Here is a 25,937-nt window from a genome sequence, read left to right on the forward strand (position 1 = left end):
CTCTGATATCAAGCAGTTGTTGCCTTTTTCCATTCCGACTCTGAATCGAATTCCGTGCAAATCGATTTCGCGCTTGTTCGCCCGGAACGCGATATCGATGAAGATTCCTACTTGTAATTTTTCTTCAGACTTGTACGCCTTCAAAAAAACATGTATATAATATTCCTCAGTCGGTCAATTACTCAGCGTGTCGAATGGCAGCTAATTCGCTCGGCAATTCACTCGGCATCTAATAGTTCGATGTTGCAAGTACGCTTATACATTTGGTCGCTGTCGTTGGCACACTCGTGGGTGCGCCAGGCGCAACGGAGATTCGAAATCGACTCGAGTAGCTGTTCGCCGCTGCTGCCGCCTGGCGGTGGGGCTGGTCCTCGCTTTCCGCCACTCGTCACGATCCACGACGAGCGGTCAAGCATCTCGCGTAGCTGAGGGGAGCTGAAAGGTCGATAATGAATCCCGGGATAGGGATTATTGGTCACGTTTCTTTGCGAGATATTGATCGAGTCGGATCTCGAATGTGATCGGTAATGTCACTCGCTATCCAGGCTATCTAATCGTATTATTATATTTTGATACTTTTAGAATCATTTTTGGAGGAGATGGAAACGAATAGAATTTCCTGTGCTACCGAAAACTTGAAATTTACCAATATTTGTAAATACTCGTCGGTGAAACACTCCTATCTTAAACCCATTAAGATAGCAGTGTGACTTATGAACAGTGGTACGTAACCTCTTACGTATAATATAGCGATAGAAAAAGATTGCACGGACGGGTATACAAGGTTCAGCGTGGTACATAAATAACGATAGAAAAACTCTATACTTCTGACACGTGCAACCGGTAATTACGATGATTAACCGCGGCTGTAACGGCGAGGCATTTAAATATCACTGGTTAAGGGTGAAAACTATTAAAGAAGCATCTCGTGATTTTTCGTGGGAATCGACCACGTTTCTGCCCGCGTTTGAAACAGCGCGAAGGGAAAGGGCAAGAGCGATGTTTTCGCGTGTTCCACATTCGACGGAGGAGAAAATCGATGAATCACAGGAGCGTGGTGTGAACGCGGCCTAAGGCAAAGTCCCCTCGAGCCTTGGCGGGGTCTTGGATCGTGACCGGTCGACACACGAGTCCCGTCACACGATCGCTCCTTTCCTCGCCGTCTCAACCTTGCGCGCGCGCGCACAAGGTGTCCTCGGTGAATAATTTGACCCGTCGAATATTCCACAGGTTTACGATCTCCCGTTTCCTCATCGATCGATCGGCGTAATAGATCCGGAGAGGGTTCGACTCAAGCTTATGATGTTTTCGGGCAAATTGAAACGTGAATCGCGATTGATCGTGGAAAACGAGCGTCTAAAGTTTCTTACGAGTCTCTTTCGAGCATCTTCGAGATGATGTATTCGTTCTTATTAAAATTTTTCTCCCCTCTACTTGCGATTAACCACGATTTACGATCGCTCGAAAACGAAGCGTGTATAGGCGAGCCACGAGGCCGTTATGGGATCGTGACGGTTGTCGTCGGCGTCGATAGTCGTCCTCGTCGTGTCACCGTTCCATGCCTCTGCTGCACTAGTTTCCCTGACCGATTTCGTGGCGGCTCGGGCCCTCGTTTCCTGCACGAGCCTCGTGAGAAACGCGGGGAAACGGATACGATCAGCCGACGTGGAACATTTTCGTTGCTGGATCGTTAGAGCCTAGGAAACTCGGGGCTTGGCCTCTCCGTCCGCAGCTGGATCCTCTAATTAGGCGCAGTGCGACACCACACGTGTAAGATCGTCGATCGAATTTTCTCCCTCCAGTTCCAGCATAAAATTTTAAAATTGTAACGATCTTCGAAATGCACGATAAACTTATATTCCAAAATTTTTCCATCCCCGCAGATCCGTTTCCGCGCAAAATATTTTACCGAGATTCGAATCTGCTCCCCTACGGTCTCCCCCGCCTCTCCGTGCATCTGTGTACGTGTACGCTTCCCTCATAAGACATTCATATATTCGAACGATCTCGAGGAGGTTCCACGGGTTCCTGGAAGACTGGCATTAGAAACCGGAGACCGGCTCTCCTTCCTTCCTTCCTTCCCGATTTGCTCTGCCGGAGCCCCGGTGTTTATCTCGATCCCACGGTGGTGGCTTTCGTCCTTTGACCCCGTTCCCTGTCCACCAGAGAACGAAACCGCATCGCACGATCAAACCCGGGCTACGCGCCGGGACGCCACGATTTATCGCGCTTCGATCATCGCCATCCCCGTTGATATACACTCCGCGCTTCTCTCTCCTTTTTTCCCCTCCCCTTTCGCCTCCCCTCGAGAGGACGGGACCGGTGAAACCGAGAGCGTTCCGGAGGAAATCGAAAGGACGTGCGGCCACGTGGGCGAGCAGAATTCCTTACGCTATTGTGGCGAGATCAATCGAGGACGGTTATTATCAGAGAGAGAGAGAGATTTTTAATTTACGAATTCGATCTTTTGAAGGGTTTGGAAGCAACGAAATCGTAAAAATTTGTTTCCTTTTCGATGATTAAATTAGGGAACGAGTTTGAAATATAATCTGTCCGCGATATTTTAAATATCGATTAATGGGTTTCGTTCGAACGAGTCGCGTTTACGAAATTACTTTCCACGACACGCGCGACGGTTTTGTATAAATCGGGATACCGGTCGCGCATAAACGTGCAAAAGATCGTTGGCCGTATATTATCGCCGTGTAGGCCCCCTGACAACCAGGATACCCTCTTAGTTTGCATCTTTGTCGACCACGAATGCAACTCACGTCCCCGTGTGTATAATTCATCTTGTCGCCTTTATCGTTTCCGTGACATTTTATCGAATAATGAACAAGTGGGGTAAGAAGCGTTTGTTTCGCCTGTTTTGGCGATCTCGATGTATATATGTGATGATATATTTAATTGAAAATTCTCACGAGGATAAAAATTGGAACGTATAATATTTCGAAGGTTTCTCGTCGATGAAATTGAATTGAAAGTTTCGCGTTATAAATATTATTAATACGTAATTAAAATAGACAGTGAAAAGTGTATAACTCGCAGATATTTCTTCCATTATTATATCCACGCTCACTTTATCGCTCGTTAAAATCTCCGACACTTAAACGCAAAATAATAATTTTATCCATCCACTTCCTTCTCTTCAACACTTGTCAGAACACTCGACATCGAGTCCCATAATCTAGTCGAGAACTCGGCTCGAGAGAGAGGCCACTTCAAAGGCAGGAATTACTATTCGTAAAAAACACCAATCGTTAAAACTATCAGCAACTTTATCTACATCCGAGATAAGCATCTACAATCTTACAAATTTATTTCTGAGAACGTCAAAGACTTCCCACTGATATATATATATATATATATATATTTTCCCCATTCAAGTTCTCACGAAAGAAAAATTCCTCGAAGCCTCGTCGATAGCCTCGATTGGTTCCTCCATTTTCTCGTCCGCTGGGCCCCCTGCGGAGAGCCGCGTCTTCGACGAGCCGCTTTCTCCGCGATTCTATCGGGTTTTTAATTCGGCTTTTATCAGTTGTGCGCCACTCTATGCCAAAACGACTCTCTCGAGCTGTTTTCGTGACAAGGTCCGCTCGAAATCTTTCCACCACCGCTCTTATTGTCCCGTTAAACGCGAGGGCCGCGGTTTAAATTTCGCGCGCGCGCCTTCGTGCCGCGCACGCGCGATCCAGCGCGGATAATTAAACTTTCTCCGACTTATTTCGCCCGACGATGATTTCGATTTCCGTGGGGACCGTGTCGGGGTCGGTTGCATGTTTATTGGCATTTATTTACGGAACGAGCGTGTAGCGGGACGGGCAGTCGTTAAGAGAAGCCGGACTCGTGTTAAAATATGAGAAAGATACGGGGATCTATCGTGGTGGAAAGTTCACCGAGAGATACACGAGTTTCGAGCAGCCACTTGGGTAATTGAATCCCGATATTATATTTATTCGATTTAATATCTGTATTCATTTTTTCACATTACTTATCGAGCGTTACCTTGTAAGCGGCTGCCATCTTACGTAGAATTTAATAAACGAGCCAGTTCAATCCTTTAAATATATCAATAACGAATAATATTTGTCAATTCCAAGCTTGAAAATTCAAGCATTCTTTACGTAGATTTAAAAAGCGTTATGAACAAATTACTGTTAAAATTAATAGAAATTGCTATTAAAAATTTTTGAAGAAGACTTTCATTCGTGCAAAAAAATTACTCGTTCGAATAATAATAATTTCCTTTTGAAATTAATCCAACGTAAGAAAGAGTCTGTCACGGGGATTCCAACGAGGGTATCGTAAAGATCGGCGGAACTGTTGAACCAGTTCCAGGTGTCCATTGGCGTGCGAGAATTCGTGCGCTCGTATTTCGCGGGTCGGAAAAGTGTCGCCGCCCACGTCAGAGCCCGTAACTCAAACACACGTGTGAAAGCGCGACGAGATCATTCGAGGACGATTGGCCGGCCGAGTTTTGCGTGAAAGCAAGCAGAAAACCGCCCGAATCGCCACGTGGAAATGGAATTTTTTGCGCATTAATCAATATCCTCCCGACGGAAGAGATTGTATGATATTTTACGATGGTGTAATTGCGAGTTATCGTCCTTTCACAACGTACCTCTAAAACCACCTGTTGTACGGGTGGAAACTCAGGTTCTTCGTCAATGTGATAAAATGTCACTGTATGTTGGAATTATTTACAGATTCTATATTTTCTTCGAGATTAAATCGCGTAGCCTATTTATGGTATATTTTTTTTTATTTTTCAGTATTTAACTCCTGCGTCAAGATTCATGAGACGAAGCAACATCTACATTTTACATACGCGATATGAGCAATATAGTTACGTATATTTCTTCTTTCTTCTTCCAAGTCGATTCCGAATCCCGTTTCACTGACACGATCAATTTGTAAACAAGCAAGGTCGCCGGTCATTGCACGACGAAAGATCTGGCTTGGACGAGCGGACAAAAACCGAGATATTTCTTCGTTCGTTACTCGAGCCTTCTCTCGACCGATACATACATATTACATGATTCGTCCCGATTGCTAGGAAGTGGCGACTAGTCGAGAGCCCGTCTTCGCTCTTCCGTCGCGTCGAGGAATCCCCCGAGGTTTCGCGATTGTTCGACGCTTTGAGAATCCAGCCTGACAGCTTTCGAGACGATACGTCCAAGTTATATGGCGGAGGTGATTTTGTTTGCCAATCGATTCGAGAGATTCAGTCTGTACACGTATAATACAATTTATGGATAAAAAGTATGGATGATTTAACGTGGAAATAATCGCAACGAATATTTCAGCGATCTTCGTGTTTCACCAAAACAAGCATTTTCCTTGGTCCCTTTCGTTAGGGCTCGAGGTCCCTCGAGGCGATCGATTCCGCGCACGTCGAAGGCCACGCGACCTGCTGCTATCCATCCTCTTCCTCTGCTCGAGGACTCGTCCTTTTAGTTTCTTTTTGTCGAGAGAGAGTTCCTGGAAAACGACGAGAGAAAATAACAATAAAAGACGGTTGGATAGTTTATGCAAATTTTTTGACGGTACTTCGTCTCAGAATGATGGTAGCTTTAGTACTGTGACATTTATTAGATTAAAATTTCATTGTCCCTCCAAGTTTCTCGCGACGAGGATAATAACTTGGGCGACAAGCAGCAACGATAATAATTTGTTTCCGCTCGGGCAACAGAAGAACTGGAATCACGGTTCGTTCTTGTCCGCTCGATGATTATCGCCGAGAGAGAAAGAGAGGAGGGCACTTCTTATTCGCGGGGAGGAAGCGATTCGATGTTTTTGATCCGCGGAGAAATGTCGCGAAACGTGGTCTGGAATGCAGGCACGATTTCCCGCGTGGAAACGTTTTACGTCGAAATTTCGGATCGTGGATTGTTCTGCACGCTGTTGTATTTAGCGAATCGAAGATAAAAACCTACAAGCTGATCGTTCCTTCGTGGAAACATTTAAATACAACGTAATCAAAACGTATATACGATCCGTGCAAGCACCCGTCCAATTGCGCAATCGGTAAGGCAGACACGCGCGCGATTGTTTCTCGCGTTTAAAGCCGCGTTTAAAGGTGGAATTAATAGACGCTTGTTCGCCCGGTATCAAGATTCACTCCATTAACAGTTGCCGATGAACGGAAAGGTCGTTACGAGTAAATGCCAGCTACGAGTTCCTCAATGAATTCATCCCCTCCCGATCGTTCTGCCGGCTCAGTCCTCGACAACCTCTCCACCGAACGGGCCTATTAGTCATCAAGCTGTTCCCCTGCGCATCACGGCCGCCCGTTCGTCTGCTTTCCATTCGCCCGGGTGGTCCTCCGGCAGGATTAGAATCGCATTCCTCTGGGGTGCCTCTCTTCGGAAATTGACGATTTATATACTCGAATATTTCGAATTAAAAATAGAACCACATTTATTATAACGATCGTTGCGAATTATTATCGTCACGTTCGATTGTGTCTCTCTTCCACGGTTCCCACACAACGATAAATCTTAATCCGCCGGTAAACTGGACAAAACGGCGTACGATCCATCACTAAAAACGTCTTCCTCCCGGAAGCCAAGCGGCAGGATTATTCTTCTGGGGGCCGCCAGCCAGCCAGTCAGCCGGCGGTGGCGGCGGTACGTGAGCATCGTAAAGGTCAAGAGGGGGGAGGGGAGGGGGAGAGAGCGAGTGGATGCTGCTGCCCAAGGAAATATACATGTTCGGTTACTGGCTTCGCTTTCCATCGTTAATCACGGTAGTAAATTAAACGGATCCCGATGCATCATTATCCCCGTAGAATTACAACGTTCCATCGGAGTCGAGAAACCCTCCCCTCCGCCCAGATAACGCTTCGCGCGACTTTCGTGCATATCCTTGTGGAAATTGGAGTCCCTGTGCGTGGGATATGGGGCGCAAAGAGGAAACTTCTATTAGTAGAATTAGTGGATTGTTTCAGAATTTGAGAGAATTATCGTGAAATTGGGAATATACGTGGATATTTAGGAACAGTTTGGTTATTTATCGTATTTATTTATTCGTTTTTATAGGTGTAAAGTGAATATGGGATATCGTGGTTCAATTATAATTTTTGTATTTCGATCACAGAAGGTCAAATTAAAGTCTTTCGTTAGTTCTGAAATCGTTAATGAACATTCCGAGTCCCGCTTTCACTTAAAAGTGCACTGGTAAATAAATTAGCGAGTTATGCTTCCGAACAGAGTCATAAATTGTGTTAACCGTGTTAATGGTTAATGTGGATCTACCTATCCGAACGTCGTGCACTCGAGTTGGTTATAGTTTCGCCAATTATGGGATTTCGAATGTTACTGAATTTCCTTGTACGAAAAAATTAATTGTGTAAATAATTGTAATACTGAAATATTGTGCAATGTTATCGCGCCAAATTTCCAACAAAAATTAAAATCTTCTTTCAATTCGTTTTAATTAACGATTCCTTGATAAATTAATTTCAAACTTTATATAAGAATTGCTCCAAAAATGATTTTATTCAAAATTCGAAAATACTCGAATCTCGATCCAATTACGTTTTAATCGTGGATCGGTGAGGAATCGTCCGGATAAAATCCACGAATGACTCAACGCACGATCGATCCCTCTGTTTACGCGATTTTAAGAGGATTCCCTTTTATAACGACAGTTTAACGAATGTTTGCAATGAAATCGTAGGATTTCTCGTATTTGAAGAACGATCCGTTGATCTTCGGTTACATGGGGCAGATTACGGGATAATTGGACGAAGACAGATGATTAATCCAATAATAGATTTTTGTGCTGAGAATAAATAATAAATCGATTTCGTTTTGAGAAATGTTCATGTAAATATCAATCTTTCGATCTAACATAATAATCCTTCACGTTTGTCACTGTTAACAGATTCATTCTCCCATCGAATGACATTTCGATTTGAGTTTGCTCATCTCGCTCTCTCACTACAATTTTTTTCTTCTCAGTTTTGAAGGCTTGAAACTCTTTCGCTGCTCATAATCTTATTATAACTTAAGTGAGAGAGAGGCGATTACGCGCCCGATGGAAAAACGGGGCACACCTTTTGACCGAGGTGAAAAGGAAACACGAGCTCGTTGACCCGTATAAAGATGTCGTATACGGCTTCTCGCGTACCAGTCAAGAGCTTCTTCCTCCTCGTTCAGGTGGCGAGCGTGTGGGGTGAGGTGTGAAACGATGAAGAAATGCTGCTTGTTGTTGACGAGAACGGGATGAGGATTTGCATGAAATTCGAATCCAAAATTCGAATACTTTTTAAATTCCTAAACATCCATTTATATATGATGGACAAGAATTAAACACGAATCAAGTTTAGAACTACATTATCTATAACGTTTTATTTTCTTCCTTGCAAACGAATATACTCATTATTCTCAGCACGAGTATATTTTAGATCTATTCTCATTAGCAAACCTTTTTCGATCGCGTTTCCTATTTGCTATTACATTCGAATGGACTCGAATACGAAAAACCTACTTCATATCCCGTCCACATGGAAAAAATTACGAAGAAATAACGAAGCTTGTCTCAAGAATACCATGTATATATATATATATATAAACTTCGTCTCCAAGAAGAACGAAGACTTTCTCCTGATAAACGAAGAAATTATAAATCGGTTCGACGGTTGTAGGACAATTATCGGCATCATCTCCGAGGAGAAGAGGCAAGCCCTAATGGCTCTCTCTAATGCCACTGAGCGCACCGTTTCCAGCCCAGTCCGCGATTCGCTCCGCGCGCGAAACGCATGCGCGTGAATAATGCGCGCGCACGCCCACGCGTCGGATCGCGAGAACGCTTGCGCGGACACGCCGTGGCTAATGGAGCAACGCGCGAGGAGAAAAGCGCGTGGGCGTGCGATGAGATCAACTCTCCTCCTCGCCCCGTGCGCGTGTCTGCGCGTGCGCACGCTTTCGTCTAATTACCTCTGATTACCGCTTAATCGCATTGGTACCTGCTGGTTACTTACGTTTCGCGAGAATGGAACAGTTTCTTTAAATATTGTGTTGATTGCGATGGATAGATAATTTAATGGTTTGTCATTTTGCTTTATTACGATATTTTTTTCAATGTTAAGGATAAGAAAAATTAGGTAGGGTTTTCTTGAAAGTGAAATGTAAATTGCAAATGTGGTACGATTTTGCATATTTATTGCATTTTGCAAAAATGAAGTTTGGTTCGGTCACCTGTTACAGGACACCCAGTATGTATTACATGTACAGCCTCGAGCCACGAAACGTTGTTACGGATTCTTTCGTTCCGGCTCGTAAGCGGCCACGATCTTGCTCCGACTCTCTTTTGCATACATTTTGTCGCCCCGTTCAACTGCTAAGATAAACAAGAAGCTTAACATTTTCAGGACAATGACGATATTCTTCCGAGCTCGTAAATGTAAGCGTGCATTCTCGCCCAGCGGACGTTTCCCAGCTTTAAAATTCCGATTTTGATGAGGGCACGTTGAATTATGCAAGGAACGAGCCCTCTTCTCATCCTGAAGAAAGCCTTCCTGAAATTCTTCCCGTTCCTGCCCAACTCGTCGCCTCTTCTCCTTCTTCTTAAACTGTTATAAAATTCAAGAGTGTTAATCTAGAAAGATACCTTTTACTTTGTCCTCTTTACTTTATCGAAAATTTTCAATTGAATATTAAGAAATTGAAATAAGACAAATTGTTAGAAATTAATTATTCAAAATTTTTGGAAATTGTTGAGTAGAGAAACTGTATAAAGATATTCGATATTTCTTAAGATTAACATATCCGTTCTACAAATTTTAAAATGGATTTGATAAATTCTAAAATTATAAAATATCACTATTATTATTCTCAACAAAAGGGAACGTAAAATCAATATATCATAAAGAAGAACACAATGAAAAAAGAAATGACAGTTGAAGTTTTGCTTTTTTTTTTGTTTGCATCATCTTAAAAGTTACTTTTAGTAACTTTTGTATATTTTTACGCTCGGCCAGGAGATTTTTGCCTGTTATGCGTGTGAACACATTGTAGACGCGAAGAAGAACTGGTATAGCGATATCTCACGGCGGCTGCCGCCATTAAGAGCAGATTGCGCTTTCGTGGTGGTCTATCTATAGGGTTATTACCAACGACCTGCCACCCAAGATCAAGGTGGGTGTGCCAGATACTCTGGCCGCTGCGTCGTCGCTCCATTATGCTAAGCAGTCGAGTCGCTTCTTTGTTGCCACGACTCCCCTTGACTTTGGAAAAATCTGCAGATAATTCTTGATTTTTGAAATGTCTGAAAATTCCCCAAAAGGGAATTAATGTATACAAGGGATGAATATAGAAGAAAAAATTTTAATATTTATCACGTTTTCTGATAATTTGTTGACGAAGAAAGTGTATATTTTCGTATTTGAAGTATTCAAATCATTCATTGTCATTCATTAAGAATTAAAAAAGAAATAATATAAAATATACGTATTATATAACAATATAATATTTGGCTTCGATCTTATTAATTTGATACTATTTAAAAATTTTAAACTTGAGAATATTTTATAAGAGTAATTTCTTGTAAAAATATAAAAACTGTATTACATGTGTTGTAAAAAACTTGCAAAAATTAAAAAATTTTATCATTATTTCTTTTTTTTTTGATAAGAGAAATTACAGAAGTCAGAAAGTTTCATAAAAAATTATGATTAAAACTGCGAAAATCTGTGCACATGTACGAAAAGAAGAAACAAAACATTTAAAATTGTACGTATTTAGAATATTCGAAGAAGAAGGCAGATATCCATTCAAGCCCTCCAATTCGTAAAAATTTTACTTTGCACGAACATTTCGCAGTCTATTTTACGACTTTCGACTGGGAATGTACGTTATTTATTTGCGTACCACTAACAACACTTGACTCACCCTATTGCTATTAGAAATATATATGTTCATCGTCCAGTACAGTTGTTAGAAGTTAATTAAGAAGATAATTTGCACCAGCTATCGAAGATTTAATTAGCGTTCGTACAAAGATTCATTGCTTCGATCGCCAGCCGAAGCTTGATTGCTTCTAAATCCCAGGTTGATTCCGATTGATTAATGGCGCCGACTACTCTAAGTGCCAGCTGTTAACTACTACCTCCACTTCTCGATCCCTAACAGCTTTCCTCAAATTGCCTGATAACTGGCCATTAAAAACCAACCAAGTATGAGAAAATCGGTTAACTCTGTTCCGCACGATTACACGCGGATTTAAAAATTTCACAAATTCTTCACCACCTCGTTCCAACATCCAGCCATTGTCCCATTTTCCCACATTCATTGCTCACTCGTAGAACCCGTGAATAATCCCTAATGTTATAAAAAAAAAAGAAATCTTAAAAGACACGAAATCGAGATACGATCGTAATAATTTTTTGAAAAAGAGTACCATTTCATTCAATGTCCAGCTCCATTCAACTTTCAACGACCATTCTATTCCCACGACGCTGACCGCTGATTAATTCTCGCCTCGTCGCCTGTTGCGAATCCTTTCCACACACACCGCGACGACGACGCGAAAAAATCAGAGAAAGAATGAAAAAAGAGTGAAAAACGTTCAAAGGCGGGATATCGCGTGCGACGACGAGTTGCGCATACGCGAGGCACGTGTTTGCTCGTGTTATTCGCGCAAAACACGAGTCGAGAGAATGGGAAGAAGAAGAAGAAGAAGAAGAAGAAGATAAGGGAGAGGATCGAGTTGGCTCGCGTCGTCGAGCGAAAAAAAAAAGAAAAAAATACGTCCTCGCGAGGGAAACGAGCGTAAAACGCAATCTTATTAGGGACGTGACGTCGTCGTTGAGCAGGAAGTTGCCCCCACGACGATACTGTTTGGTCGATAAGGATAACGAGGCGGGTCAGTGAGCGGCCGGGCCACGAATCGTGCTTAATAAATCACGTTTTTCCACGTTGGTCCGCCGATAATCGACGTGAACGATGATGACTGTCTGTCGATACCGTATCCGGACCCGTGGATTGGTTCGATCTTTGGAAGTTTGTTCAAATTAGTCGCTTGACTCGTCTCGAGGATACGTATATTTTGTGTAGGAAAAGATTATTTACGCGTATAAAAATAGATTGAAATTCATCGAGGCTTCGTTTTGAAGCCAAGTTTAATGATGTCGATATAATCCGATGTAGTGAAATTGGATTTGTTGTTGGAAGTTTTTGACGTTGCCATTTGTTTATACCGTTGAAACGATGGAAGATAAATATGGCTGATAAAATTGTGTATATAAAAATGGATTAAGAGAGGGGATTAAAATTTAACAATGAATTTTTACATTGTACGTTACACATTCACATTCAAATTATGAAAGTCTGAAGAATTAACAGGTGTTGATATACCGAATAAATTATTGCAACGTGATTACATTTTTTTTTTGTTTGTTTTCACTTATCGCTCGAGGAAACGTATCAACCATTTATTTAAAAATGAATCAACACCGCAAACCGATCATCAAACGCGACAATCAATAATCTAAACGGATACACGAGAATCGAGATCGATTCCCAAGAGCGAAAGTAGACAACGAAAAGTCGAAGCAAAAAAGAAAAAAAAAATACCAAACGCCTCCATACAACTTCTCTACCATTAAACCATCCATCCATTCGCTTTAAACGAACCGCCCAAGATCCATGTACAACTTGAACATCGAAACCAACCAGTGTTTCAATTTCCCCTCTGAAATTGATAATCAATATTCCGCTCTCAACGTCTACGAAACGTGTGCAACACCCATCCACCACGAGTAAGTACACGGTTGTTCCTTATACATCGTTACATAGTTGCACCAATCCAACAAAGTGAGACTGGAGCTCTCGCCACGCCCTTCGAAGGCTTCGCGTGTAATTAAGACAAGATAGAGAAGCACGCTCCGTGATATTAGCGTGAAATGGGCTATATATGCGATCAGCAATCGCACAACCGATATTAATCCTGAGAATATTTGCGGGTTTCTCGCTCTCATTAATTGGAATTATCTCGCTCGAGGTGGGTTTCTAAAGTTAATAAGCTTTGCAGCAGGAACAAAAAGCCGTACGAAGATGTACGAAGATGTACGAAGATGTACGAAGATTCGCGAAGATGCACGAGGATGAACGAACGTTGGCCAATTTCGCACCAAGTTAAGTAATAGACGCAATTTAAAAATTCATTTCTTTTCGTAATCTATTTTCTCCGTTTTATAATTACGTAATTAAAATTCGTTCCTTCTTAAACTCATAAGTATACTGAACATTCCGATTTATTAGAATTCCATATTATTATTTGCTTTCGTGAAGTTATGCGAAATTTTAATTTATATAACGATATCGATCTAACGATCGCGTCCTCCCAAATTTACATCCCCCGTAATCGTACCTTTTCCTCCCCTTCGTTCGCTCGTGCGGGATGAATCGCCGATTCTCGGTCTCGCGACCAGTTTCTGCAATTAACATTTCACGCTGCGACCTAGGATATTGGCTGGCCGCTTCGGGGCGACGTTTACTAATCGGTCGACATTCACCGGTGGATAGAGACACTTTCTTTACTTGTGCGCGGCGAAGACAGTTTTCGATCGGTCCAAGATTGCGTTCAATGATTTTATCCACTCGAAATTAATGAAACGAATCGTTTCTGCGAGGTTGGACGTATAACGAGCTGTTTGCGATATTATATATAAGCGAGATTGTTTAGGTGGGATCGATGAAGGGAGGGACACGTGACAGGGAGTTTGTGAAGCAAACATTGAAATGGACTCGATGAGTTAAATTCTTTCCAGTGCGTGTAAACATTGGCTGTGTAATTATGGGTATGAGAATTGATTACCGAGACTGAGGGGAAAAATGAATTAATTATCGGTTCGACAGGCAGGCTCGTATATCTTGCTTACATACGTGAGAATTTTTTTTTAACTCTTTCACAGTAGATTGCCCCTCATCGTACGCATTATCAAAATTATCATGACGACTTTATAATAATAATAATAATAATAATAAAAAGTATAATTCCACTTTCTATCTGCAAATTATCAACGATCGAGTCGTTTGATTGGATCTAATCCAATCTACTGTATATAAAGAGAAGTTGTATCGTAATTAAAAATTCATTTTCTTAAACTTAAAAGATCGCGTGAGCATTATTCATCTCATAAATCAAAAGGAAAAACATTCTAACGAATTCGTATAAAAAAAAATTATAATCCAAGATTCGCCACGCGAGCTGGCGCTACGATCGCCGATGAAATTGTCAGTATTGAAATAAAATTACGTAGGAATTACATCGATTAAAGGACGTTTACGATCTCGAAGCCAACTATCGCTAACGGTTACAATCTCTGTTCGAGAGAACGTTTCATACGGTCGAATCCGGCCAAACGAGTTCCAAGTGGAAAACGCGTGTACACCCGGCTACCGGCAAAACGAGCGCGATTAATTACGAGCGTCGCGACGTCAAACCGCGAAAACGGCTCTCGTTAAAATTTACTCGTGCACCGTTGGCCGATTCCTCGCGCCTCCACCGGAAATCGATCGGGCGCGCGCTTAATTTACGCGAGGAAAGTGAACCGGGTTGATCGTTAATAATTAAGCAGTTGAACGGTCGGGCGGATCGTTAATTATCGAGTTTTTCGATCGAGAAACCGAGATTCTCTCGCCACTTTCCCGTTCTACTCGAATTATCCACGCTCTTTATCGAGAAAGCACGTGGTCGTGAATCGGTTCGAAGAAGGGAGTTTTTTTTTTGGAGGAGAATAAAGATAATTTTTAGTTCAACTTTCGATTTTAATAATTTTCTTTCGATTCGAAAATAACAAGATCGAGTTCATAATTTAAATTCTTTCCTTTTTAAATGATATTAAAAGTTTATAAAATTGGTTTTATCGATATTTTTTTTTTTTAAACGTGAATTTTTGTATTTAATGAAATTCAAGAAAGAAAGATGATGTCTTCGCTGGATTCTCGTCGACGCGACGGGCAATCGATTTCCACTCGTGACACGAGTGCACTTCCATCGAAGAGAGTTCGAGTTCACCGTGGGATAAAAGAATGAAAATTGTCTGAGTGATGACCTGTACAGTTACTTGCTTAGACGGCTTTCGTGGTTCAGAAAGCGTTGGAAGACAAATTCGAGGAAAATACATAAACGTGACTTCACGTTTCTATACATTTATATTCAGTAATTTTATCATTTCTAATATATATAATTTATATTATTACAAATCGTAATTGATAGTCGTAGAAACTATCCAACTAAAAAATCCTTTTCACAGAATTTAATCCCATATATATTTCCAGAACTTATAATTTGATCGAATCAAAGTTATTAAAAAAAAAAAAAAAATCGTCTCAAAAGTTAAGCAAAAACAAGTTTCTCTTTCACAACGTTTAATCCCACGTCTATGACGCGATTCTCGCGTCAAATTCTCGCCCGAGTAATCTCGAATATATCTTCTTCGAGACTACTACTCGTGAAATTCCAGACCTACTTCAAGCCTACATTTGCATGCCGCGAGCTAAACGCATTAATGAATACTTGGAGGTTTGCGCGAGTCGCCACTCGACGCTCAGCCTCTCTCGAAACTCGACAGTGGGATGCGCATCGAGATACTGTGCCTCGACGAGTGAGCCAAGCCGCTTGACAATTTAAGCTGCTTACCACGATGCGCGCCACCTAGCGCGAAGAGCAACCGCCCCCTGGATTAACACGTTAACTACCTGTTCCGCCCAGCGAAGTCGCCGTTTCCCGTCGAACAGTCTTCATTGACGTCAACCGGTAAATCTCCCTCGACAACCTCGCATTTTCAGCCTTGACGGTTGAATTGGATCTTCGTTGCTACGGATTAATTACTCGTTTCGTGGTTATCCCTACGTTTTCAGAGTAAATATGGTAGGTGAAGAGTATATTTTGTAATGAAGCGTTTAGCGCTTGAAACGGTTGGATGGGGAGCCACTTGATGCATGATGGATTTATTGTTTGTTTGCTCGGTAGATGAAGCGTATTGAACTTTATCGTTCCAGCTATTTGTTTATTTTTTTTTCATCGATAGATGAGAATTTAACGATATCGAAAGACTTTGTTTGTGTCGAATGAGAAACACAATTGTATTTTATTAATTCCGATCATTTTTGTGCGTTTCAATATTACTATAGGTCGTTGAATCATAAAATAACTAAAATGAAAATTTTAAATTTCGATAAAAACTATTTACAGAAAGAAATTACTTATAACTCTGTTATATATTACATACAAACTGAATATAACCAAAAATCATCTCGATTTGATAAACGAAAATTTAAAAACGTTCTCCTATTTGATATTCAATTTCCTTTCACGTATCACATTAGAATTCCAACACGTACCACATTCACCATATCGTTTCCTTTATCGATCGTACAATTCTACCTAGAGCAACCGTTGGTTCTGCTTTGCGACCAAAGTGACGCGTTATTAGGTTATGTTAATGACTTCCTGTTTCGCGTTGGTCGCCACCTGCGAGACTGCTTAATCGCATAACTGGTCGCAGAGAGGGCGTAATACTGAGAATAATTGGCCGTGGATCGCGAGTTAAGAGGTAACAAACGATCGGTTGGGATTAACGAGAGACGAATAAGCTGGCAACGGCAATTGAATGCGCACACTCGACCAGCGGTCCGTGCCTATAGGCGATGATAAATCTGAGAAGCATCGAGCCAACCGCTATCCCCCTTCCCTCCTTTTCCCCCTTTATCCTTTTTTTACTCGTATCAGTTATGCGCGGATAACTGATTAATCGTCACGTTGATACCGCATTCTTCCGGAAGTTGGAGCCACTGGGCCTTTGCCGCTTAATAAACGGGTCGCGTGTAAGAGGTTAAGTCGGATGGTAAAAGCGTTGGCAAGCGGCACGATTGTGAGATTTATTATTGAAGTTTTGAAGATTTGTGCATACAGTTTGAGTGATATATAGTATTGAAAAGATTCAGCGATTTCAGACGTGGATTGATAAATTAACGCGGAGGATTTTATTATATAATTGTTTCAAAATTCAATCTAAATTTCACTCGTATCGATTACGTAGAAATAACTCGTGTAACATGTTAAATTGGAAGGTATACATACGCAATGATAATTAACACGATAAATAATTGGATTACGATATAATGAATAATTGATAAGGTTAATTATTAGTTCAATATAGCAAAGATTGGTTATAAACATAGATTAACGAGATAAAATGTGGAGGATTTTTATGATTGTTTTCAAATAAGGTTAAAGTTAATCCGTGATCGAAAAATGTGGAAAGCAACTAAGCATATGAACTAATGACGAAGAGATATAAATATCTCAACGTGAGAAAGAATGTTATCGTTGGCGCATCGAGAGATTCACGGTTTTTACAGTCTAATCGTGATACGATTGTCAACGTGAAGAATGTGTTTCGTGTGAAACGTTAGATAGTATATTTCTTCTAAATTCAGATAATCCAATAACAAAAGTCAAACATTCGGATATTTCTTTTAATTTTAAAAGGATAATTGTTGGAATACTTCTTTCAATTTCAGACGTTATCTTTGTCCAGAATCTTGCACGTTCAACACATCGTATACAAGATACATCCATACAGATTCACTCGTGTCTTTCGAGGTCTTCATATCCAAACGAGACTCGCACGATCTTGATATTCCAGGACAGATAAGAGCCGAGAAGGTCTCGTTCGTTTCGCCGAGTAATTAGCCGAAGTTGTACGCCTCTCGTCGGAGGAGTGGCGCTAGTCATTTGTTGCAACCTGGGAACACTGGTGAGTGCCCGAGACGTATTCGCGAGTTGAAATATCGCGCCGAAAACAGCGTTAATTTCAAGGCTCGTGGTGAAACATCTTGGGAAAAAAGACGGTCTAAAAACGCGCGACCGGTGAAATTATCTTCTTATTGCGTTGTATCTACGAAATGCGAAACTGTTGATTTCGAGCTTGTATTTCTATCGCGTGTCCTCGTGTAAATTGCGGGAATCGAGATTGGCGTCGTGGATACACCGGTTACCACTCGAGGACGACGGGTTCTCCAGCGGACGACAGTTGTCTCGAACGGTTAAGAAGAAGAAGAATTCGTTGGTGAACGAATGGCTCAATTATTGGTGGAATTCTGTACATATTCTATATATAATTATAATTTTAATTTGATCGTGTCCATTTGAACGAACACGAAAAATTCTTGTTAATATTTTTTATATTTGATTTTTGATATGATACAAATTTCAATTAAGCAGAGAAAATATTTAATTTTGTTATAGAATATGAGATGTACATATATACGTACGTGAGTTGTTCTCTCGACAAAAATTTTCATAAACAATTAAAATATTTATTGACGAAAATTCTACGGTATATCTTTTTCTTCATCGTTGCTTCTCTCCTTTCTTAATAAGTAGAAGCAATTAGAAAGTTTCCAACACGTTCGAAATCTATATTTGGTTATTACTTTATCTATACGACATAGTTTTTATTGATATCCTATTCTATATATAGAATACAGGTTCGGTGAGTTATTAATAATCATGAAAAATATACCATAACGTGTTTCGATGAATGCTATTCGAACAACTTGTGTCTATCTTAAAAATACAACGATAAAAATTCGAAATAAATTCACGATATAATGTTTGGAAATTTTTAAACGATATTATTTAAACGAACTCATTCCTTATATTTATCTCGTTCTTGAAAAATTTTATTCTTCCGTTGATCCATCGTAATAATATCCCACTTTTTCTTTCGACCATCAATTCCTCAAAATATTTTCTACACTGATATACGCGCGACTTTTTAAAATACATTTTATCGAAATAAGTAAACAATATCCTTCGCAACAATATTGTATCCGCACGAGCGAATAATTATTCGTGAAAAATTCCTCGAGATGCAATTGCAAAACATTTCGAAAGTCGGTTCATGTAACAACAGAAAAGTAACGGACGTCCCGAGGAAAGAAGCGAGCGCGCGTTTGTGGTCGAATAGATCTTCAAAGGGAAGAAGTCGTCGAGGTGACCGGTTCGAGATTAATCGACCAGATAATCGCAGGCGATGCTCGCCGCCGGAAAGAAACTAATGAACAAACACATAAGCGGCTCGGCTTGATTTATACCAAGCTTGGGGATCGCTATGGTGTATCTTAAATGAGCTTTATAGATGAGCGTCAATCCGTGTTGCGTACTAACAATAATCAAGATCGACTTCCTTTTCATTGATAATTGTGCGTGAATTATAAGCGACCTTTGATCGCGAGAGCTTCTGTTAATTAAAGAGTTTAAAGAGCTTCGTAAAAAAAAAGTAAACTGAATCTTTTTTTAGAAATAATTTTAATTTTTGTTATCGGAACGATACTCGAACGAACGATGTATAATATCCCAAGAATCGTGCAATTAACTTTTTTCATCGAGTTCCTTTTACGATTCATTTAGATCGCGAAGCATTAGCGTTCCACGTCTGATTCAAATCGTTTTATTTCACTTCAGACGTCCGAGAAATCGTTTCGTTTTAAAACGAAAGTGAAGCTTGTTTATTATTTTTTTCTCTCTCTCTCTCTCTCCCCCTATCCATCTCTTATTGCTTGAAATTCTTTCTTCTTTTTTTTTACACGGATGAAAAATCGAGTGTACTTTCACTCGATAAAAGAATACGAAGATTCAACACGTAGAGCGTGTAGAGTATAGAGAGTATAGGTACACGAACGATAAGCCAGTAAAGAGACTATGGCTTCTTTGAATGGCAGAAAGTAGAATAAAAGTGGACAAACATCTTTCTCTCCGAACGATTTTTTTTCCTCCGATTTAACTAACGTACTTTTCTATTTTAATTTCCTATGATTAAATCCCGATTTGAAACTTGGCTAATCCTCCACGTATATAAATCCTTTCCAGTGCAAAACAATCCAATCAGTGTTGTTTCTGATCCGGTAACTTAACGAATCGATTGAATCGCACTTCGATGTTAATTGTTTTCAAGAAGAGAGACCGTTTACTCCAATTAATCTTCTCTTTCGTATTTCTTTTTCCTTCGATTCAAAGGAGAAGAGTTTCAAATTGAAGATACAATGTCACGATCTTCATCTGTTAAGTTAATTATAGAAAAAAAAAATAATAATCGAACGATAATTGAATAATTGAAATTACACGTTTCGTACGAACAATGGTAATTTATTGTACATTGTATACATTCAATCGTCTTACAATTAGTCTTCTCATCTGTTTTCCCAATCTTTCTGAACTAAAGTAATTTGTTCGTGCAAATTAAATTTAATAAGAAAGAAAGAGTACAAAGGGTTGCAACGTGGTAAATATATTTAATAAAATCGACGAATAATGTAAACTAATAAAAGATTCATTCCCATCCAATAAGGAAAGATTTCACTTGATATTGAAAAAAAACTCGACGCAAAATGAATTTCTTTTTCTCTTTTTTATTTATGATATACTTTTACCAAGCTCTAATATTCCTGAGAGATCTCTAATTAAAATAAGATCGAGCGCGATATAATTTAGATCGACGATCATAGACAACAACTTTTTTTCTTTATTCAAATAAATAATACATTTAATTCAAACTTCATTCCTATATATATTTATAAATGTATCTCGAAATATCGGTCATCGTGTTGTAAGAATGAGTTTAAATTTCAACCATTTATTTTTACTTATCGTAACCATTCCCATTATATTACAATACTTCAAATACCATCCTTTGCAACTTTCTTACATTGATCGTCGAGAAAACGCATTTAACTCTTTTTTCATTGCAACACACTTGTGCAAAAGTGGGGCTCGATTAAAGACCTCTTAAAGGATCGTCGAGCCACAAATTAAAAAAAAAACGAATATCGCGATGATCGATCGGCCAATCCTCGTTCGACATTGTATCCAAATGACAAGAGAGTTATAATTTGTCCATGTAAATTCCCCGATAATTATCGGGCCGTAATCGATGGGGATAGAACGCGGTTTTCCTGGTTGCGCGCGCATTTATTAAGAGGCGGACGCACGATTTATCAAACGGACAACGATTCGGTTCAGCTGCCGCTGCTGCTCTCACGCGGCCAATGAAACAATTAAGAAATTGTTTCGGCCGTTAACCCGCGAGGTCGCTGCGGCGATGATTCACCGCCGCTCTTCCGGACAGCTCCTCTAATGCGATTCTAATAGCACATCGTGTCGTGGTAATCCTCCCTCCTTCGCTTCCGCTCGCAGTTTCGCGCTTCCTCGCGCACCGGTTACACGCTTGTTACGCGAGCTCGTGTCGTTCTCATGCTTCGCTCATTCCTTCTCTTCCCGCTTTATTTTCGAAAGTACCCGAAAGCAAATATCAACGAAACGTTTTTATTTTCATTCTCTTCGTATAAACTTTACGTTATTGGTTGAATCACTATAGAAGGAATATATTTAAAAATCTGTTTCCTCCAATTTCAATCTTGATTATTAAAGAAATTTTTTTACATTATATATATATATATATATATGTAAATCGAAATTGGTAAAATTTGATAAATATAGATTGTGTATATTTTTCTTCATTCGTCGAGCGAATCCATGACAATATTCGCAGCAAGATCGTTATTTTGCGCGCGCACTTGACCTGCTCTCCATAGACACAAGTGTATCCACTGTATATTTAGCTGGATATCCCGCGTGATGTACGATGCTCCTGAAGCCGGCCTTTCGCCAATGCCGATCGCGAGATTTTATCCGGAGTGGAAAGTTGACAAGTCTTCCATTGCCACGTTCCTTCGTTAAAGAGGGGGTTTTACAGAGTACAACAAGTTCCCTTGTTGAATCAAAGTGGATGTTCAACGCTCGAAAGAATGAATTTATTTTTGTTAACGATTTTATTTTATCGTCGCATCGATCGATTTGTTCATCGGTTTCTCAAAATTATCTATAAAATATTTATAAGTTTTATGACGTGTTGACAAGTTGGAATGAAAGGCGTAATACGATAAGTGGATAGATTTATGATAAATTGAAACGTCCAGAACGAGGGGATTATTAACACAAGTTTCTAATCTCTTAATCACATTTTTTTTATTTTCAAACGAAATGTATAGGTGTGTTACAATGTTCTACATTTTATTTTTATAATTGTGCAAAAAATATTATCTTTCACAGCCACTATTCGCATTTCTTAATCCGACCATCAATCGAATTAAATATACATTTGATCATCCGATTTAATTGGGAGATGAATTGTTTCAGATAAGCAAGTGTATCGAATGATTCGTCGAGTCAAGAGTCAAATTTGTGAATATGAATATCACGAGAAGTAAATTAATTTGGATGATTAATTATATTATTATATTGAAATATAAAAATTGTATCACAAATGATAGAAAAATCTGACAGAAGGATCTGTAACACCATCGAAACACGAGACGATAAATCTCCTCGTGCTTCTGGTTACCGGTGTAACTCGCAGAACATATCGATACACGCGTATAATCTTCGATTGGCACGGAACAGAGCAAAAAAGGGTCGAGAAAGCGAAAGAGATCTCGGTCGATAAATCGATCTGGCATCACCGTCCTTGTCGCCGTGATCCCCTCTCATCGCGAAAACGCAATTACGGTCGCGTGCGGAATTTCTCTTCCGGCCAATATTTCAGCTCGCATCCCCGCGGCTGCATTGTGCATACATTATCGAGTATAAAGTCACGCGCAACGGCATGAATAATAATCGGCGAGTCGGTCTGATTATAGCGCGTCGATTTCCGCCAACGTCGCGGGCGAAAGACGCATAACACGACACCCATGATAAAACGAGAGTAAGGAAAATCGAAACTCGGAGCGTTCTCCTCTGTGCTCTGCTTCCGTGCAAAAAGGATCGTGCGTGTCGGGTAAACAAGTCGATGAACCCAGACGCAACGCTTATGCTCTCCTTTCCCCCCTCCCAGTTTTCACAATCTCTGTTTATTTCATTATTTCGATCCATGAGCGGATAACTTTTGCCGTTCGATTCGAGTAAAATTTTATTTTATCGGGAGAAAAATCACGAAAGGTGAGATTAATTAAAAAAAGAGAGAGATCTCGCCGCTTCTTTTCGACGATTTGCCAGTGTCGCCGCGGACGAGTCGTATTAAATCTCGGAGGGATCTCGTTGGCGGGGGTAGCGTGAGATCCTTCCGGGGTCGGTTGGCGCTCGCACCACCCACGTGGCGCAGAGCTGTCGAGCCACCGATCCTTTTCATCCTAAACGAGCGATTCAAACGCTGGACGTAAGGTAAATCCCCGGGCATAGTCACGGAGAAGTCGTATATATTTCGCCTGTACCACATGCTCGAGCAGTCCGAGGCCTCCTTGCCCCCTCTTGTGCACCGTGTGTGGTCCTTTTATATAATTTGTTCCCGGCCTCCTTCTTCCTCCTTCTCCTCCTCCTCTTCTTCTTCTTTTTCTTCTTCGTCTTCGTCCTCTTTCAGCCTCGTCTCCTTGGTCAGCCGACTGCGTCCGTTCTTCTTCGCGGATTATTACGTTACGCCACTTCTAGGAATACTTTTCCAGCGTTGAAAAGTTTTTGCCTCGAGTAGATATCGTGTTGTTTCTTTATTTGGAATTTTTGTCTTAAAGTTATATCGATATATTTAATGAGACACGTGTTAAAATTTTCGATATTTACTTTTTTAAGTAACATCGAACACTGCATCAAAAAATACCGAACAAATGTAATTCGAAAGTTGAGATAAAGCAGATGGAATTTTTTTTTAAATGATTATATTCATCAAACTTGGTTATCCTCGCCAATTTTTAGAAATTGGACCTGCAATTTCTGAGACACTAAAAAAAATAATAACGAAATCGATTCCCGAATCAATTGAGATAATATGATGATAAATTTGATAAGAAATCTATACAGCTTTCGTAACCGACCAATTGAAAAAGTTTTGGAATTATTTATGCTATAATATGTCTTTAGAAACTTAAAATACGTAAAGATCGTGAAACCGATTGAATCAATCGAACCGCTTTCCCAACAATCATCTGCAAATTACCTCGAGTTTCTCGAGTTTGCACAATTCTCCCAGCTGTTTCCGACTTTAAATTTAAATTGTTCCTAAATTGCGGACATTGAAGGGAGGATTACGTCTGCTTTAATACACGCTGCGAAATTTATATCGGTTGGCTGATAAATCATCCACAAGCACACAACGAGATCGATCGATCCTTAAACATCGCGTTCACCGATCGACAAGCGGCGAAGAATACCCGAGTACGCAACCGTCTGAAGTGCACTTTGGCGTGCCATTATTTCCCTCGTTATCTCGTTTCATACGACGAAACGGTTCGAGGACGATCGATGCCGCAATGTTTCTCCTTCAAACCCCTCGAACGAGGAAAATTATTTATCCTTGACGATAGATAAAATATAGTTCATCACAATTTCCAAATCGCATATGTTCGAGCAATAATACTTATGAAATACAAGAATAAACTTTAACGTGTGCTCTCCTCGAATCTATAAAAAAAGTTGCTATAAAGAAGGATCAATTTTAATTCTTTGCAGCTTGATATGATTTATGTTTGAAATCAAGTTAGAGAGACAATGGATGGATTGAGTAAGTTGGCGAATGTTCTTTTTTTTGCTGCATACTATTTCTGTAAATGAATTGGTAATGATAGTTTATTACGTGAAAAAGTAGATACTGAAAAAGAATTAAAAGAAAATTTTGTTGCTTGTATGATTATATTATATAATACAAACAAAACTCTTTATCAATCGTCAAGATGATTCGGAATTATTGAATGCGTCTCCTTTTATTGCAAATAAAAGAATTCTCTCGTTTCTTATCTCAAATTTAATGACAAAGTAGAAACAGATTCTTCATATGCGATAGAATTCAGTCAATAATGATAATACGTGTCCAAGGTAACATTAATTCTGACAATTTACAATCTCTATATCATATCACCAAAACTTGCATCGATTAAATCGACAATAATTATAATCAAACATAATAATCTAACCTCTCCACGTTCACGTCGAATCAACGAACTCGCCTTCGCAGCCCCATTACATCCTTTTTCGTCTGATTCACCACCTCCGGCCAGCTTGTAAAAACCATAGCCGTGAAACAGACTCACGACCAGTTTGTAATAGCCTGTAATTGTAGGTGTTCCCCTGTGGGAACTCGCGTGTGCAACGCGAGATACTTTTAACCGCCATTAAGCGCTTAAACGTTCAAGCTTACCGAGAGAGCGGTTCGGATTAACGAAATGGCAGATGGCGCTTCGGTCGCCGGCTACCAGCGCCAACAGCAGTTTCTTCTTCGTGGAGAATAACGACGCGACGTCATCGTTGATAATCGATACTCTTCGAGATAGAGTGCCATAAATCACGCCCGTGTAAAAGTCTTCGAAACGGTCCCATGAGATTTTTTTTTCGGTCATAAGAGGCCTAGAAAGGGTCGTAAATCTCCCCGTTATTCTGGAAGCTTTAAACGTTGGGAGAGGTTGTCGCGAAGGTATCGACCGTGTTTTGAATTTTTCTTCCAAGATATCGTCTCGAACCTTTTGTTTCTCGATCGCACGATATTTTTTTTTCAAAGATTTGTGAAGATATGTGTAAGATAGTTAACGTAATGTATCGAAGTTAATCGATCTTAGTAAAATAAAAAGTCGATTAATTGTGCAAGAAAATTAAATTTCAATTTATGAAATTCCGAATAGTTTTCATACGAAAATTTAAGGTTTGTTGATTTTTTTAATATCCAAAAGACAATGAACGTTAAATTTACGAACAAGAAATTCATAAATAATTCCAAAAATAGATATATTATAATCAAGCATATCTCCTTTTCCAATTCGTATAAAACGTAAAAACGTTTATTCATTCGCTTGTGCAACGGACGAATTGCTTTCTATTCCACGAGTATTCATTTCGAATCATAAAATGATGACAAAGAAACGCGCCGATCCCGTGTGACTGAACCG

The 25,937-nt window shown here is 40.0% G+C and overlaps 1 protein-coding gene and 3 long non-coding RNA genes across 8 annotated transcripts in view; 2 read left to right on the top strand and 2 right to left on the bottom strand.

The window, feature by feature from the left end:
* The window catches only part of LOC107999813 (puratrophin-1), a 323,391-nt gene that overhangs the window by 116,426 nt on the left and 181,028 nt on the right, over positions 1-25,937 (top strand). The gene's annotated exons all lie outside the window — the stretch shown is intronic.
* On the bottom strand, positions 9,148-12,038 carry LOC133666038 (uncharacterized). Its single transcript, XR_009829558.1, has 4 exons — positions 11,404-12,038; positions 10,896-11,324; positions 10,118-10,272; positions 9,148-9,577 (listed from the first exon to the last, which is right to left on the bottom strand). It is a non-coding gene; the product is annotated as an uncharacterized LOC133666038 (long non-coding RNA).
* LOC133666037 (uncharacterized) lies at positions 12,033-18,637 on the top strand. The gene is made up of 2 exons (XR_009829557.1): positions 12,033-17,081; positions 17,535-18,637. It is a non-coding gene; the product is annotated as an uncharacterized LOC133666037 (long non-coding RNA).
* Positions 22,027-25,169, bottom strand: LOC133666039 (uncharacterized). Its single transcript, XR_009829559.1, has 2 exons — positions 24,972-25,169; positions 22,027-24,602 (listed from the first exon to the last, which is right to left on the bottom strand). It is a non-coding gene; the product is annotated as an uncharacterized LOC133666039 (long non-coding RNA).

Source organism: Apis cerana, linkage group LG1, assembly GCF_029169275.1.
Source record: "Apis cerana isolate GH-2021 linkage group LG1, AcerK_1.0, whole genome shotgun sequence".
Lineage (NCBI taxonomy): Eukaryota > Metazoa > Arthropoda > Insecta > Hymenoptera > Apidae > Apis > Apis cerana.